This window comes from Podarcis bocagei (genome assembly GCF_964188305.1).
Source record: "Podarcis bocagei genome assembly, chromosome: 1".
NCBI lineage: Eukaryota > Metazoa > Chordata > Lepidosauria > Squamata > Lacertidae > Podarcis > Podarcis bocagei.
In genome coordinates, this window is record NC_138125.1 from 141,840,428 (window position 1) to 141,855,222 (window position 14,795).

The 14,795-nt window shown below is 46.1% G+C and overlaps 1 protein-coding gene across 29 annotated transcripts in view; it reads right to left on the minus strand.

Moving 5' to 3' along the window:
• MAP2 (microtubule associated protein 2) overlaps nt 1-14,795 on the minus strand; it is a 282,714-nt gene that overhangs the window by 170,711 nt on the left and 97,208 nt on the right. For 22 of the 29 annotated variants that reach the window (XM_081189950.1, XM_081189942.1, XM_081189940.1 and 19 more), the window contains exon 3: nt 6,878-6,941. The exons of 1 other annotated variant lie outside the window; for it this stretch is intronic. The gene's annotated coding sequence lies outside the window, so the exon portion shown is untranslated. Of the gene's footprint in view, nt 1-6,877; nt 6,942-7,293; nt 7,575-14,795 lie in introns of those variants that run through there. 6 more of the 29 variants (XM_081189951.1, XM_081189946.1, XM_081189947.1 and 3 more) reach the window with 2 other exon arrangements.

A 14,795-nucleotide genomic window follows, 5' to 3' on the forward strand; every position in this document is an offset into this window, starting at 1 on the left:
ACAGTTAGATATATCACCTCAGCAGAAGCTACCACGTAGTTAGAGGCGCTGAACCTTTAACGCTCCAGAACAACTGTGTAGCAGACAGCGACCAACCATTTATTCACTGCCTCTCTATGCCTATGAAAGCTTTACCTGTTGATTTTTGCTTATTACGCAACTGCTCACAGGACCAGCCTCCATGAACAACGTGGCCCGTTTAGTTTTGGCTTCTCTCCCCTCCACCCTCAAATAACCTCACAGAAAGGCTGTGGTTCTTAGTCTCAGTTGAGAACGCAAGACCCCGTCGCATCAGGTGAGTGGGCCATCGAGTGCAGTATCCTGTTCTCACAGCAGCAAACCAGAAGGCCAAGGGAAGCAACCACACCTGCACTTCCCAGAGACTGGCATTCAGAGGGGTTGGACATAGCCAGCACAGCAACGAGCCATTGACCATCTTGGCTTCCAGTCTCTGAGTGCAGCTTCTCCAGCAAGCGCCAAAATGGTTCTCCAATCCAGGCCCCACATGGCGTTCTGGCCGGCCCAGCAGCTCACAGGCCTTTGTTCTCTTACTTCTTCTCAGCACCCATCTGCCCCCAAACTTCCTGTAAAAGACACTTTTTCCTGTCCTCTCACACTCTTCCCGGTCACCTTGGCAACCACTATCTGCCCAGGCCTAAGGATTCCTCTCTGATGTGGGCCAGTAACAAGGTGAGGCCCTGGCTTGGAAAGGAAGCCAGCCTGTATTTTCCTACTGGCCTGGAGCTAGATTCTGACATTCATAATTCCTTAGAAACCAATGATTTAAGAACTTGGACTGCTACCACCTGGATTGTCAGTCAAGCAGATTATAATTATAAACAAGTTGAAAATATATGTTCTCAAGTTCTACCCAGCTTCTCACTCTAACACTAAACGCAACACTAAACTAAATTGAAACAGTAAAACATACAAGTTTAATTCTTTTTGTTTGTTGGTGACACGTTCAAGAAGCAATGCCCTGAACTTTAATCTCTTTGACCATCCCACAATCCACACTGAGCTGTAGCTCATGTAGTTAATACTGCTGTTATAACAGCAAAACAAGTGGCTCTAAATAGGGTTTTATCCAAAACAAAGGGGACACTTTTTGCAAATTTCTTTTGCCCTCTGTGAAAATGCCCCCTTTTTGATCATGGAAACTTGAACAGGAATTAAGGTGCTTATGGATTCAGAGCGAGGGCAACATCATACAGAGAGAATTGCCTTCTCTTTGAACTGGCTTTGTTTGCCCTAAGCAATGTCATCGTACAGCCAAATCTGACTGCTTATATGATTATTTCACTTTTCCCAGAATAAAGATTGAGGTAAATCCAAAACGATGGTATCAAAGTAGCAATCAAGTGGGGACAAAAAAAGCTGCGACAAGCCCTCATAACTCATTCTCTCAATGTCATATGAAGCATGCATGGTGGTTAAGAGAATGAGCTATAAACCAAAAGACTCCCGTCTGAACACATTCTCAGCCTGTCTGTTATAGTTGATCCCTATTAGAATATGTGCGTAGCTTTACTTCTGACTAGTTTTCTGGTATGGATGCCGACAAACAGATTTACCCTCTATTTGTCCACAAGATCAGCAGCTTTTGCTAAAACCTTTCATGTCTAGAATTGGTTGTTTCTGTAACACAAGGGAGAATTGCAAGGTTAATCATCATTGCAATAGTTATCCTAAAAAGCAGTAAGTGCCATAGGATCTGCTGTTGCATAGCCTGACATCATCATTTTTCTGTCCCCCACCCCCCTGCTAAAAGCCTAGTGGAGACTTTTACGCCTCCTTTGCCAGTGCTGCAGCAAAAACTTGCATGATGTCATCAAGTGCAACCAGTAAACAGTAGCAGTCCCTGAATCACAAGTTTGGAACTCCTTTGGAATGAATCCTGGCAGAAACTGCTGTTTCAGCTTGTTGCTTGTGGATGGTGCAGGGTAAAATTTTAAAATGTGAAGATAAATCATTGGTGTTCAGCCTTTGACAAATGGATGAGAACTTCAGGTACATTCCTAATTCATGCCTTTCCTGTGTCGAAAAATATAACAAATAAAAATGTTTGTAGAGGTCTCTGGTGGGGGACGTCAACACCCAAAACAAATAGGGAATATTTCTGAGGCATTTTAAATTCCCACACCAGCCAGGCACCTGCCCACAAAAGCCAGACAACAAGTGTAGGGGTTGTAGAGCCAATAGGAGCAATATATATTTAAAGCTATCTATTTTTATTTTTATTTTTAAGATAGGGTAAATTATTGAAAATATAATACTGCAGTGGGTTACTTCTTGTCCTGTGGGTTTTGTTGGTAACTTTCCTATGTAGTTTAGATTGTTTGGCAAATGGAAATGAATTTTTAGAAAGCCAGGTTTAGAAATAATGCTAGATTGCCTGGGTGAGAATGAGCATATGACAAAACAAAACCCTAAATTGCTATGGTTCCGCAGCCATAGTAGCAAAATGTGTATGAGCTACTAGCTAGAATTCCTTGATTTAAATCTTATCTCAGCCTGCACTGGGTGGATTTAAGAAAGCTAAACTTCACCTATCCAACTGACATTTGAGGATAATAAGACAAGACAAGGAGTAGGATTTTGATTTGAGAGAGCTAAGTCCAACTGCCTTAATGTGGCTCTGCTCTCTGTTTTCATTTCAGTCTGCAGGTGAGAGGATTCAATGTCTAAATGGTTCCACATACTAAAAAAGAAAAGAAAAACAATGCTCCCTCTACATGTCAGACCTCTACATGTCATACCTAGCATGCCAGAGAGGGCAGGTTAGGCCTCCCCTCTATCTACATGGCTAAGATTAGAATTTGGAGGAAAACCTATGTTTATCTTATTACCAATTCAAAGACTGGTGCTGAACCCACTGTGCTTTTCACCTTATTCCTTCCTTGTACTCTTTGCTTCTCACCCTCTGTCTCATCTTTGGGTCAGAATAATAATTATTTTTTGCTCATCTCAGCAGATGATAGTGGGGAATGAGATGGGGTTTCCAGTAAGGAATATGGCGGAAGATGTAGCTTCTATGAGCCTAGCAGCAGCCACCTCCTCTGCATTTTATTTATTTATTGCAAATATTTATAAGTCACAGCCAAAATGTGGAACACCAGAACCAACTTTTCCCTGTAGAAGCAACTACGTCAAATCAATACTATGAAGAAGACAAACGGTAGCTTGGACACAGTAAGGGGATGCACCTCATCCCTCCCCAAAGGAATGGACAAAAAGGTGCCAATTCACCTGTTGATGCAAGGACAGTAATGTTGGGGCATGATGCATCTCAGACAAGGAGGTACTAGCAATAGTAGAAGTAGACTTACGATGGCAGCTCTACCTGGGGCACCTTTTTAAAACAAACAAACAAACAAACACAACAACAACAACAACCTCATTGTGCTGCAAAGCACTTTGGAAATGTAAAAACACAGACAGTTTTTCCGGGTCATGTGGCCAGCATGACTAAGCCGCTTCTGGCGAACCAGAGCAGTGCACGGAAATGTTGTTTACCTTCCCGCCGGAGCGGTACCTATTTATCTACTTGCACTTTGACGTGCTTTCGAGCTGCTAGGTTGGCAGGAGCTGGGACCAAACAACGGGAGCTCACCCCATTGCGGGGATTCGAACCGCCTTCCGATCAGCAAGTCCTAGGCTCTGTGGTTTAGACCACAGCACCACCCGCATCCCTTAACAAACAGTAGCAGAAGTCATATAGTCAAAATCTAGTTCCATGCAATCAAGCCAGTGGTAATGCCTCACCCCTGATTTGCCTTGGAATGACACCTCCACCTCTATTTTCTTTGGCTCTAAAGAGACGATCAACGGCAGGATGAACAACAGCTCCAACTTAGCGATCTTTGGCAGTGCCCAGGACCTCTTCTGGTTGCTCTGCCTGAATGAACTCCAGTCTACCTGCGCTTTGCCTTTAGCTGTACCCCTGATCAAAGAATGCTACCAATGTCCCGGCATGCAACTATCCAATGGGGAAGCATTAACTCAGAAAAAGTAAAACATAACTTAGGACATTCAGCTATAGCTTCCGAGCAGCCATTTGTCATTATCATGGAAGCCCAATTTCAGCTGTCAGCATCACAATAGCTGTCACTTTATCTACTGAGGGCCTGAGTTGCATGTTGTTATTGTTTATGATTACATTTATTCATTACTCATGACACAAAACATTTCAAAGCAACTTACAACGTTAAGTTGTTACATTTATGGTATGTTATCTTTATGGGGCAAAATCATCTGGGGGGACACTTGAGATGTCTTGCATGGAGGAATATTTCAACTGTGTGTGAAATGTCCCTTACTTTTCAAGCATTAGAGTGCCAGTTTTCTAAACAATTCTTTGAAGAATGGAACTTACAAAAAAGCATAGCTAGCCATACTTTCCATTGATCATGCTGGCTAGATTTTCAAGAAAGAAGAGACTTTTAAGGTCAACAATTCAAAGGCATTGTCACAGTAAATGTTACGAAATGAAGAGTCCAGTTTGAGCCCCTCAGAGCAAAGATACAAGCTACATGCAACTAATGTGGATTCCTGCAGCCCAAGTTGACCTCTTTAAAGAGGAAATAGTGGCTTCTGGAGTGGGTGATCAGGAGGAGAGAGGTAGCAGGTGAACTTCCCAGTCCAATCATTCTCCCAAGTGGCACCCCACATCACAGAGCTTTAAATGCTTGTGGAAGAGCCTCTTTTTCTATCAACAGTAGAGGCACTATATCATGTTTCTATGAGTAGTGGCAGGCCATTAGACCTCAGCAAACAAGATTATTAGCCAGATTTAAAAGCCAACACTGAAATACATGCAATATTAAATGGCAAAAGAACTGCATGGAACAACAAAGAGCATTTTTTGTGTACTTAACTTTTTATATCTCATAAGATCTTGTGATAACGTCCCTCCACTTTGTTCAGCAGAAGGATTTGCACCTGTAACTTCCATACCTCGTACCTATACCCATTTTATTGTGCATAATAATCGTGGGGTTGCCATGTTTCAACAAGTGAAAATCTGGACACAAAAGTTGTTGGCCTTTTTTTGTTTTGTCCATTGGCCAAAGTTGTTGAGCTGTTTTTAAGGAAATTTGCCAAAATCTGACAAAGAGATCTAAGTGAGCAAAGGGTACAATCCACACGTGGTCTGAAACATGAACTGGCCTTAATGGCAGAAGGTCCCCAGCATCTCAAAGGAGAGAGCAACTCATGTGTGGAGAAGGGCTATCGTTACATGGCAGAGCACATGGTCTGCAGGAAGAAGGGGCCCAGATTGCAGGTCCTGGGAAAGGCCTCTGCCAGAGATCCTGCAGAACTGATGCCATTCAGGGGAGACCATAGTAAGCAATGTCTGATTCACTATAAAGCAGCTTCCCGTGTTCATATTCTTTTAAAAAATCAGGTAACCGTAAAGATGACAAGGTGCTGCAATTAAGGCAACAAATAGCAGAGGAAAATGAACACAAAGAGCAGAATGTGCGTTTGAAGCCTAGTTGCATTTTGATCTCTCCTAAATATATAGTTGACATTGGGGGGAGGTAATTAGTATATAAAACAATACGATAGATTCAGATTCAGGGAGGCAGACAACAGTTAAGAACTTAACATGTGAAGCACACAGACGGGCATGCAGACACACAACACACATACACTGAACAAACAAACACGTGTATGCCATTTGACATAATGTATCACACTCAACTTTGGGTTACAGAGAAATACAGCCAATCTTGATACTTTGGCATTTGCACTTATGTGACATATGTGTTTGCAAACATACTTTTTCATGTGAATGTGTGAAAAAACATTATGTGACTACATTAAGGTGGGCATGGGACATGGACTATATTTACAGAACCTTAGGTAAAGGTGAAGTGACCACCAACCCCCCCCCCCACAGACTGAGAGGGTGCCCAGAACAGATTAGGCCCCTTTCAAAACCCAAACCAAAAAGAACAGTTCCCAGATTCTGTGTTATGGAGTATTGTATTAGATGTATTCCAGAGGGAGAGGAAAAAAGAGAGACATTTTGCTTTCTTTTCTCAGTATCTCATGCAGATGGCTGCAAAGTGTTGTTACAGCAACGAAAAAGGAATGAGTGGAAGGCAGGATAATATATGTATATTCTGATGTGTCTCAGCAACAAAATGTTCTGCAGCTTTTGTGGCAACATGTAGGCGTAGCCTCTTATAAGCTGAATGGCTTGATGGGGGGGGGTGTAGAAAAGGGATGCATTTGCTGTATCCTCACATCCCTACCCAATAAAGATACAGCATGAAAATAAATGGCAAGGATACATGTATCTCTTAGTTACAATAGCGGGGGGAGGGGGCGGGCGGGGGTTTAACAAAAACAGACTTTTCCCTCCCTAGAAACAAACACGGCTCTGTCTGTATGTGGCAGACTCTACCTACTGAAACAAGCCAAGGTATTTAATCCCTTATGTACTCCTTTACACAGAACTGCAATCACAGTTAATTTTTAGGGAGAACGGTTCACCCACTCTTAATACCCTTTATCTAGAATGGTTGAGAATAAATGGCTGAATAATGTTTGTGCTTGTTTTGTTTGTCCAGCTCTGACAGGTGATTGAGAAAAGCAAAGGTTTTTAGTTGTTGTTTTTTACTTTGAGGCAACCCCAGTGGCCAAAATGACTGAGCTTATGTCTCCACGCATCAAGTAGTTTTTAAGAATGCAGCCATCACAATGAACTTCCACAATGGTACTCCATGGCCAAGCCGTAACGCCCAAGAAAAGCTATAGTACTGTGTATCAGAATAGAATAAAAAGTCGTATGCAAAAGATCGCCTGTGAATGAAACACCCACTCCGCTGTGTAAGTACAGACAGGTGAAAAACGAGCTGTGCCTTACCTTTTGTCTGCAAGCAAGTCAAACCCAAGGAGTGTGTCTGGTTAGAAAGAAAAGGCTGGAGAATCTGCAAAATAACACACACATATACACACACACTTAATATTATTACACTGGAAAAGTATTATCCTCCATTTCTGTACAAAAAGCACCCATTTAGTTTAAAATGCAACCCAAAAATGCAAGCAAAATTTCCCCCTCAAAAAACCCCACCCATATACCAAAGCAATTAAATAAATGCATGAAATGCAAACATATGTATACCCTATGCCTCCCATACAGAGCCTGCATTCATCTAGTATTTGCAAATTCTGCACCTAATATATAGCCGGAAGGGCTTCTATAGATCAGCATATTGCAGGTATTTAAAAAGACACACATAAAGCTGATGGTAAAACAAAAAGGGGAAAAAACATTACCAGCTCCTGTGCTGCAATACCAACAAAGGCATATCCTTAAATAACTGCAGCATAACCATTCTCCCAGAGTATTAGTATCCGTGAGCTCTCTGTCTATCTCCAGACAGACACAGTCTGCCAGCCACCAGCTTGCAGCTTCCGTATGTGTGTCGGGGAAGAGGAAAACTGCAAATCAGATGAAGTCCCCGCAGTGGTGAAAAGGAAAAGAGGCCGAGTGGGAGACACAGAGGGAGCTCGCTGGCCACAGAATTTTCCAGAATGACGGCAAGGCAGCCAGCTCCGCCATCACTCACTTACAATAGGATGCTGCACTTGCCTCAGCTTAAGCCGTCTATCAAAAGGGTTCCTGGTATCGAATGCCTGACAAGCATTTTAATTGCAACCAACCAAAACATGTCTTGGTAATCAGGCCTCTAATCCCAGGAAAACCATCAACCGGTTTCCTTTTGTGTCACTGCCAAATGTACACACAGGCAACAGAATACTAAAATTTATATGAATCCATTTTTAAAAAATAAAATGTTTTACATGCAGTAGTATGTGCTGCTGAAAAAACAGATCTCTTGGGATTATAAATGCGAAGTTACTACAGCATGCACACTACACACACACACACACACACACTCCTTTGTGTCTTCTAAACCCTTTTTTTTACTTCTCAAAGAAATAGGAAGCTTCCTTGTAAGAGAAAATATACTGTATGCTCAAGCATTATTTTGGCTTTCAAAGAAAGATATCATGCTACAAGTAAAAGGTGCAATTACATTTCTGCTATAAACCAGGCTTTGCCACCATAGCTAATGACACAAATGTAGTAGCTGAGCCACAAATTCTCTGCTGTGGATTGGAAACATCAGCAGAAATATTATATACAAGCAAATGAAAACCATGCAACAGAATGACACTTTCGAAAGTTTTGCAGCATGAGCTGCCTAACTGAACTATGTGAGAGTATGGAAGCGTAAAATGTTATGGTTGACCCAAACCCAGTTAATTTGCTTTTTTAAATATAGTGAACACAGAAGGTGACAGAGAGTGCTCCAAGGGCAGCTGAGTTCATAACCATGCCTTGTTTACTCATAAATAAATCTCATTATGTCTGATAGGAATACTAAGCGGGCATAGGAATGCAGCTCTGAATATGTGTGTAATGATTAATCTCAAAAGTACAAATGAATAATTGTCAGGTTACTGGAAGATGTTACAGAAAGATTATTTTCTGGTAAATATCTGTTATGCATCCCAGGTCTTGTTCCTGGGAAGTCAAGAGGAAATAATGTGGAGACACATACAGACCTATAAACACTAATTTGGGAGTAAATTCCACTTCCAAATAAAAATTCTTATGATTTAACTGTAAAAATATTTTCATAAGTTGTGCTAAGGTAGGGTTGCCATATTTCAAAAGACAAAAGTTGTTGAGTTTTTCATGGGTTGCCATGACATTGTTAGCAATTTCCGCCCAGATACTGCTTTCAACTGCAGTATTTTGGATACATCTGGGACATTCCGGACGTATGGCAACCCTAAAAGGGTAAAGCTATAAATTCTGACATACACACAGCTATTGCTAGAAAAATAAGTTGTGTGCCCAGTTGCTCTCGCTCAACAAGATCACTGGACAATAAAATAGTTGGCAAGTAATAATGTCAAATGACTTAGAAGTTACTAAGCAAAATGTTGTTGGCAAGGTGGGAAGAGAAACATTTTAAATTTTTAAAATAATTTTTTAATTTATTTCGACTATGTCAGACCAACATGGCTACCTACCTGAACCAAGAAAAGGGGAAGGTGTCATCTCTCTGGCACCTTCAATGACAAAAAGTTGTTGGCAAGGTGTTGGCAAGGTGGGGAGAGAAACATGTGCTTTTTATTGAGCCTTTTCCTTTTCCAGTTAAAGAAAACAGTTCCATATAAATCAGCAGGGTCGACAATACCTCATAATGTAAAAAACAACAACACATACAGTGTATGGAGCCTAACTGACAGTTTTTGACACAAACATCGTTCTATTAACATGCATATAGCATAACAACAGTATAAGAGTGCAATAATAATGGGTTATGAAATACTTTAGCAACAACAAACCTCACAGACCTTGAAACTTTGGCACATGCTAGGTGGGAAGCCTATACACAATCATAGTTCACAGCTGCATGAGTGGGTGCAACTTTTTGTCATTGAAGGTGCCAGAGAGATGACACCTTCCCCTTTTCTTGGTTCAGGTAGGTAGCCATGTTGATCTGACATAGTCGAAATAAATTAAAAAATTATTTTAAAAATTTAAAAATCCAGTGGCATCTTAGAAACCACAAAGCCTAGGACTTGCCGATCAGAAGGTCGGCGGTTGAATCCCTGCAACGGGGTGAGCTCCCGTTGCTCGGTCCCTGCTCCTGCCAACCTAGCAGTTCAAAAGCACACCAAAGTGCAAGTAGATAAATAGGTACTGCTCCGGCAGGAAGGTAAACGGCGTTTCCGTGCGCTGCTCTGGTTCACCAGAAGCGGCTTAGTCATGCTGGCCACATGACCTGGAAGCTGTATACCTGCTCCTTCAGCCAGTAAAGCGAGATGAGCGCCGCAACCCCAGAGTCGGCCACGACTGGACCTAATGGTCAGGGGTCTCTTTACCTTTACCTATTCTGCTTTGGTCAGACCACACCTCGAATACTGTGTCCAGTTCTGGGCACCACAATTTAAGAAGGATGTTGACAAGCATGAGGAGGGCAGAGGAGGGCAACCAAGATGATCAAGGTCTGGAAACCAAGCCTTATGAGGAATGATTGAGGGAGCTGGGTATGTTTAGCTTGGAAAAGAGGAGTCTGAGAGGAGATATGACAGCCATCTTCTTTTTTATAAAATTTTTATTAGTTTTTCACAATTTTTATAAACACAAACACCACACAATACAAACAAACAAACACACAAACAAACATGTATAATTTCAAATCCTTTTTTCTTAAATCTTACTTCACCAACTTCCCCATACCTCCCCTTTCTGCATCCCAATTTCCAAATTTGTTTCAGCAAATCCTGCCCCTTGGTTTTATCAGATTTTCCCTTATTCTTTTCTTTTACTTAATCTTTTACAGCTGTAATCCCCTTTTTCTAAAACCTCAACATTTTAGCATTCATTAATTTTACAATGTTTCTTAAGATAAATTTTAAATTTCTTCCAGTCTTTATCCGCTGTCTCTTTCCCCTGGCCACGGATTCTGCCGGTCATTTCAGCCAGTCCCATGTAGTCTATCACCTTCATCTGCCATTCTTCCAGAGTGGGTAGATCTTGTGTCTTCCAATACTTTGCGATGAGTATTCTTGCTGCTGTTGTAGCATACATAAAAAAAGTTCTATCTTTCTTTGGCACCAATTGGCCGACAATGCCCAAGAGAAAGGCCTCTGGTTTCTTAGGGAAAGTACATTTAAGTACCTTTTTCATTTCATTATATATCTGTCAGAGCTGCTCGAAGATCCTAGCTCACAGAGGATCACGCTAGCCAGCGATCATTAAGTAAAAGTCTTTATTGAGTTACAGTTTCCATTTTCAAGCTGCTGCGTGCAACTCTACGTCTAGTAGCTAGATCGGCGAAGCTCCGTCTGATTCTCCGCCCCTTGTGCACCAACTTAATATCCTAGCCCTGCTCCACCTTTTCCGCCTGACTGTTCTCCTCTGGGTCCCTCTGCCCCCCGGGGTTTCTTCCTTCCGGGATTCTTCTGACGCTGACCCGGACCCTCCTGCCTCCTTGCGCCGGGCTTTAGGACCTGGCTCCCTTTCCGGGCTGCTTACTGCGCCGCCTTCCTCTGCATTTGAACTTGGCGCGCGCGCCCAACCTTCCACTTTCCGCTTAACCGTTTCTTCGCTCCCCGATGGAGGTGTGGCCACTCCTGACTCATGCCCCCCCTCCTGTGGTGAGCTGCCAGCGCTTGCCCCCTGGCTCCCTTCCTCCTCCCTGCTCCCTAGCGGTGACGCTGGTCCCGATTTCCAACTGCTCTCCTCTGAGTCCCCTCTGGCTCTATCTTCCTGGGGTGCCCCCCTAAACTCCCCCCTTGCCCTGGCCACTGGTGCTCCTTTCTGTGAATCCTCTGATTCACTGGAAAGACTCGGAGATCTCGGGTCGTCGTCATCACTCATCCTTTCTTCTGCCTCCTCCCCTTCACTCTCTGTTTCCTCCCTTGCCCTTGCCTCTGCTCCTAAACCCCTGACATCCATCCCCCCCTCGAAGCCCCCCATTCCGCCCTCCCCTCCTTCCGGTGCTGGAACTGGGTGCTGCTGTTGCAAAGGGACGAATGTCGGATATCGTTCGCTTCCCGTGGCGGGCCTCCATCTGAAGGCTCCCGGGTCTTCCTCCCTGCTCCCGTCGACGACGGTCGCCTCCGCTTCCATCTCTGTGCCGCCGTGCTCGAAACCAGGGTCGTCCCCGAAAACGTCCATGTCCGTCTCTCCCTCACTTCCTCCTGGCGGCGTTGCTCGTCCTGGGCATTCCAGCCACTTTCTGCGGAACTGCTCCTCTGGTCGATCGTCCCACCAATACGAGGGTTCTGATGCAGATCCCGAGGGTGACCCCTCCGGGGAACGTACGTCTTGTGTCGGGTCCTCGTCCGAGTCGAACCCCCGGAAAGTGCTGGCCGAAAGCGTGGGCGTGAAAAGCCAGTCGTCGAAAAAGTCTGCTGGCATTGGTCTATGTGGGAAGAGGGCGTGAAACTCGTCTTTGAGTAGAGGTTCGTCCAAAGCGTAGCCCGGCACCCAGCTGTTCGCACTGGCCGGGGTGCCCTCCTTGGCGAGAAAGTATTCTACCCCCTCCTCCCCCCATCTGGAGTCCAAAATCTCCGTGACTTCGTTGATGCGCTCCTTCTGTGCCACTCCCGCGTGCCCTGTTCTGTCTCTGACCGGACTCGGCGCCGTTCCGGGTTCTTGGAACCTGTGCGGTGCCTTGTAGGGAGTGAGCACCGATCTGTGGAACACCGGATGCATTCTGGAACCCTCCGGAAGTGCCAGTCTGAAAGCTACCGGGTTGACCTGCTCTTCGACTTGGTAGGGCCCCAGTTGTTTATGCCCTAGTTTCTTCTTGGCCAACGACCTGGCCGGCACTGCGTGGGCTGCTAACCAGACCCAGTCTCCCACGTGGAGCTCTTCGCCAACCCTTCTGTGCTTGTCCGCTTGTACCTTGTATGCGTGTTTGGCCAGCTCCAGGTGGCGCCTCAGCTGATCGTGGACTTCCCGCAGCTCCGACGCGAACGCATCTGCTGTCTGCGGCTCCCCCTCCCCCCTTCTTTCCAGTCCCGGGAAGGTTCTGGGGTGCCTCCCATTGTTGGCGAAGAACGGCGTGACCCCCGTGGACACGTGCTTCGTGTTGTTGTAGGCGAACTCGGCAAGCGGCAGGTAATCCACCCACGTCACAGGCTGTTGATTTGCATAACATCTCAGGTACTGCTGCATGATGGCATTGACCCGCTCCGCTTGCCCGTTGGTCTGCGGGTGTCTCGCCGACGCCAGGTTGATCTTGACGTTCAGGAAGCCCATCAGCTTCTGCCAGAAATTCGAGATGAACTGCCGCCCCCGGTCGGACAGAATAGACCGTGGCAGACCGTGAACCTTGAACACGTGGTCTATGAACAGTTTGGCGGTTTGCTCCGCCGTGGCCACCTTCGCACACGGAATGAAATGTGCCATCTTGGAAAACAGGTCCACCACCACCAGCACTGCCGTCTTGCCTCTCGAGCTGGGCAGATCTGTGACAAAGTCCAGAGCCACCCTCTCCCAAGGTTCGACCGGAGTTTGCAGCGGTTCCAACAGTCCGGCCGGCGGTCTGTGCACTGGCTTGGCCCTCTGGCAGGTGTCGCACCTCGCCACGTAGTCTGCGACCTCCCCTCTCATTCCAGGCCACCAGAAATCCCTGGCTACTAATTCCACCGTCTTCTACTTGCCAAAGTGCCCGGCCGTGGGCGCGTCGTGCAGCTGCTGCAGCACCTTGGCGCGAAGGTCGTCTCCCGGCACGTAGATGGCCCCTTTACGGATGAGCAATCCATCTCGTAGCTGGAAACCGTCGGCCGCAGCCTTGCCCCTTTGCACCTCCGCCATCTTTGTTTGCGCGAAGGAGTCATCCTGCAACGCTCGTCGCACCGCCTCCAGGTCCACGGTGGCCGCGGCGCACGCCCACACTGTTGGTGCAAAGATGTGCATGGCGGCCGCTGGCGTTGCGTCCTCCAGATACTGTGGCTTACGGGAGAGGGCGTCCGCCATGATATTAGTGTCCCCCGGGACATACTCTATGCGGAAGTCGAAGTTCGCAAAGAACTCAGCCCAACGTATCTGCCTCTGGTTTAGGAACTGTGCCGTGCGCCAGTGCTCCAGATTCTTGTGGTCCATGCAAACCTGCACCGTGTGCTTGGCGCCGATCAGGAAGTGCCTCCACGCTTTGAACGCTGCATGAATGGCCAGCAACTCCCTGTCCCAGATGGTGTAGTTCTGCTCGGACTTGCTGAGCTTCCTGGAGTAAAACGCTCCCGGTCGCCACACCCCCTGCTGGTCCTTCTGCAGCAGGACCGCCCCCACGGCTCTGTCCGAGGCGTCTGTCTCCACCCTCATCGGCCTGCTGGGGTTTACATGAAGCAGCTGCTCTTCCGACGCGAAGAGACGCTTGAGCGCCTGAAAGGACTGCTCCGCCTGCTCTGTCCAAACGAACTTCTTTTTCTTGGAGCTAAGCGTGTCTGTGATGGCCACTGTCTGCATAGCGAAGCCTTTGATAAACTTGCGATAGAAGTTCGCGAAGCCGACAAACCGTTGGACCTCCTTCCGGTTGCGTGGACTCTTCCAATCCAACACCGCTCGAACCTTGGCGCTGTCCATGGCGAGCCCCTTGTCAGACAGCTTGTAGCCCAGAAAGTCCACCTCCGTCACGTCAAATTGGCACTTCTCCAGCTTGGCGTAGAGCCTATGTTGCTTTAGCCTGCTCAGCACTTCCTTGACGTGCCCGTCATGCTCCTGCTGCGATTCCGAAAAGATCAGGATGTCATCTAAGAAACAGACGCACGTCTTGTAGAGAAGTCCCGCCAACACGTGATGCATGAAAGCTTGAAAAACGTGGGAGCCATTTTGCAATCCAAAAGGCATAACTCTATATTCGTAGGTCCCCAGTGGCATGAACATGGCCGTCTTCCACTCATCTCCTTCCCGCATGCGAATGAGGCTGTACGCCCCTCGCAGGTCCAACTTGGTGAACACTTTTCCCTTCCGCACCTTCGCTAGGAGGTCGTCGATTCAGGGCATGGGGAAGTCCGATGGCTTGGTCCCACTGTTCAAAATGCGATAGTCCACGACCAGTCTTTTTTGGGGCGTGTCTCGCTTTTTAACAAAGAATACAGGACTGCCCCCTGCTGCCTTGGACTCTCGGATGAAACCGCGCTCCAAATTATGATCTATGAACTCCTTGAGTTCTTGCAGTTCGTCCTCTGACATGGAATACAGTTTCCCTTTAGGCAGCGCCACCCCCGGCAGCAGGTCAATT